This window comes from Tupaia chinensis, unplaced genomic scaffold, assembly GCF_000334495.1.
Source record: "Tupaia chinensis unplaced genomic scaffold, TupChi_1.0 Scaffold000165_2, whole genome shotgun sequence".
Classification (NCBI taxonomy): Eukaryota; Metazoa; Chordata; class Mammalia; order Scandentia; family Tupaiidae; genus Tupaia; species Tupaia belangeri.
In genome coordinates, this window is record NW_006159640.1 from 145,763 (window position 1) to 149,340 (window position 3,578).

Below are 3,578 nucleotides of genomic sequence, written 5' to 3' on the forward strand. Positions count from 1 at the left end.
ATATTTTTATAAAGTTGAGTTCTAATTTGATACAAGTTAATACACGATTGAGTACCTACTTTTATTCACTGTATCCCTACTTCTTTTATTTATTTATTTTTTTCTAGAGACATTTTTGCTATAGGGCAAGTGTGCGACATTTTTGGTATAGGGCACATGTGCTCACCGAAGGGACAGAAAACGAAAAATCATCCCCCTCCAGGGGGAGGCAGGAATGGCCACACCGCAACCTCTTCTACTCTCTTTTCTTGGGATTTTGGGCACACACACACACACACACACACACACACACACACATGCCTGGCTTGAGTTCAAAGTCATGGTCCAGGGCTTGAACTATGGTCAACTATATGGGAGTCCAGTGACGTAACCATTATGCCATTTGCTGACCCCAACTGTATCTCTACTTCTATTGAAGGATGTAAAGATGAATGTGTACAACTTTCTTTTGATGATATCTCATTCAGTTGCTCACTCAAGAGTTACTGACCAGCACTAGGAATATATAGATGGCTGTGGTATTCATTTCCTGACGCTTCTGTAACAAACTACCACAAGCTTGGTTACTTAAAATAGTACATATTTCTGGAAGCTGGAATTCCAAAATTAAGATGTAAACAGAGTTGTACTTCCTCTGCAGGCTTTAGGAGAAAAGCTAGCGTCTGAGGGCTACAGGTGTTTCTTGAGTTGTGGCTATATCCGTCCAGTCCCTGCCTCTGTGGTCTCATTATCTCCTTGTCTTCCCTATCTCCCCTGTATGTCTTCTTTTTTTTTTTTTTTTTAAATTCTTTGCCATGGAGCATGCTCACTGGAGAAAACAAGACAGACAGTGAGAGTGAAAGTGAGAAATCACCCCTAGTGAGGTTTCATACTGCAGTCCTTTTTCCTCTGTTCTCCTTTCGGATTTGGGGTAGGCATGCATACATGTCCAGCACGATTTTCAAGCCTCTATGTCTGGCACTCAAACCATGGTAGGACATGTTGGAGTCTAGGACCTTAACCACTGGACCACTTGCTGGCTGGACCCTGTATATGACTTTTAAGAACACATGTAATAAGACTTAGGTCCACTTGCATAATCCAAGATTATCTCCTCACCTCAAGATTCTAATTTAGGGGGCCATCAGATGGTGTAATGGTTACATTGCTGGACTCCCACATAGTCAATCATGGTTTGAGTCCCAGACCTGGTGGCTTAAACCTCATGCTGGTCATGTGTATACGTGTGCCCAAAAATCCCAAGAGGAGAATGGAAGAAAAGGGTTTGTGGCTTGGCCAACCCCTTAAGGGGTGATTTCTTGCTTTCGGTCTCTCTGTCTCTCAGGCAAACAAACACACCCTATAGCAAGAATCTCTCCAAAATTTAAAAAAAAAAAGATTCTAACTTAATTATATGTACAAAGACGCTTTTTAAAAATAAGTTAACATCCACAGGTTCTGGTGATGAGGACAAGAACATATGAGGAGGCTTCAAAAAGTTTTGGAAAATGGAATAGAAGTATAAACTTATTTTGGTGCAAAAGTAAGTTTTGAAATCTATGCATAGTTTTTGGTAATACTAATTTTCCAAGAACTTTTTGAAGACTCATATATATTTGGTGGAAGGGTGAAACACCATTTAAACTCACTACAGTGACCAAAACCATACATTTAAAATAAAAAAACAAACAAACAAAAACAAGAAAATCAAAACACCCCTTTGCCTCCGTGAAGCTTATAGTCTACTAAGGGGAAATAGCCAGTGAGCCAAGACACAATTATAAAGTATAACTATACTTTATATATTGTTATAACCACATAGTTACAAATTATAATTATGTGTATAATGGGAAATTACAGGATGACGTGAAAGGTTATAACAGGGGACCTCATTAAGGGTGGGTGTCAGGCCAGATCTCTCTGAGTGGACACACTTAAACTGAGTATTCATGAGTAATAGCAGTATGAGCCTGAGGAGAAGCTTTTGGAGGCAGGAAGAAGACCATTCCCAGAAAACAGGGAAGGCCTTGCAAGGCCTGGAGGTGGGGACTTGCAGAAGTGAAAAAAGACATTGTGGCTGGAGTATAAAGAGCAGGGGAAAAGTAGGTTAGTTGACATTAGATCAGATCCTAAAAGGTCTTAAAGCCTTTATCAGGAAAGTGCAGTGGGGAACCACATCAGCATGATCTGAATTGTTTTTAGAATGTTAACTGTGACTAATATATGGAACATGTGATATAGGGAAACAAGGGTGAAATCAGAGGGGAAAGAAGTGCAAGGAGATGATGTGATATTGTGAAATATATATTTGGTCTTTGTCTGGATTCCTGATAAACAGTTCCCCAAACCCTTGGGATCTCTGGAGTTATAGGAATATCTGTTGTTTGCTAATGAGAAGATTGGTGGCTGAGGGCTCCATGATGGCTTCAGGATGAAGACTGGTGACTAGCTCCTCCAAAACCAAGACATGATTAGCAATGGTATGGAACTTTCAGCCCTAACCCCCAATCTCCAGGGAGGGAGAAAAGCTGAGCTTAAGTTCATCATCAATGCCCAGTGATGTAATCAAACATACTTACATAGTGAAGCCTCCATAAAAGCCCCAAAGAACTGAATTCTGGGGGCTTCCCCATAGCTGAACATGTGGAAGTTTTTGGAGGGTAGTGTAGAAGGCAGCATTGACGCTCCACACCCATTTCCACATTCCTTGCTTTATGTATATTTTCCATTTGGCTGATCATCTATTTTCTTTGGAATATCCTTTTTTGTTGTTTTGTTTTATGCAGGCAAGAAAGTGGGAGGGAGAAAAAAAAGAGGAGTTTTTTAAAAGAATTATTTATTTAATTTTATTTATTCATTCTCATATTTTAATTTGCCCAGAGAGAAAGAGTGAAGGAAAGCGAGAAAGCAAGCCACCAGGTCCAGGACTCGTACCATGGTTAGTCATGTCCTGCATCTCAACCACCATGCCACCTGCTGGTTCCCAAGAGAGGCATTTTTTACAGGGTTCACCAGATCACAAGTCTCCCATCCTAGCCTCCCAGTTTGTTAGGACTGCAAATGGTGCACCACCATTTCTGTAGTGTTTAAATTGGAACTGAACCCAGGCTCCCCATGTAGCTTCAACCACCATGCAGCAGAGCCCTCCCCTTATGTCTAAATAGCAGAGGGATATTCTTTACAATCACTGGTAGATGTAAGCAATTATGAGTTCTGCAAGCCACTCTAACAAGTTAGCCAAACTCTAGGGGGGAGTTGTGAGAAGCCCAATTGAGAGCTCTTTGGTCAGAAGCTCTTTGGTGAGAAGTACAGGTCACAGGGACCAACAGATGGGGTAATGGTTATATCACTTGACTCCCACGTAGTCAACCATGGTTTGAGTCCCAGACCTGTTGGCGTAAACTCATGCCAGGCATGTGTGCATGCGTGCCCCAAATCCTGAGAAGAGCATAGAGGAGAAGGGATAGTGGTATGCCATGCCCCAGAGAGTGATTTTTTTGCTTTCCATCTCTCTGTCTCTCCAGCAAGTGCACACGCCCTATAGCAAAAATCTCTCTCAGAAAAAAAAAAAAAGAAGTACAGGTCATGCCTGTGCTCGC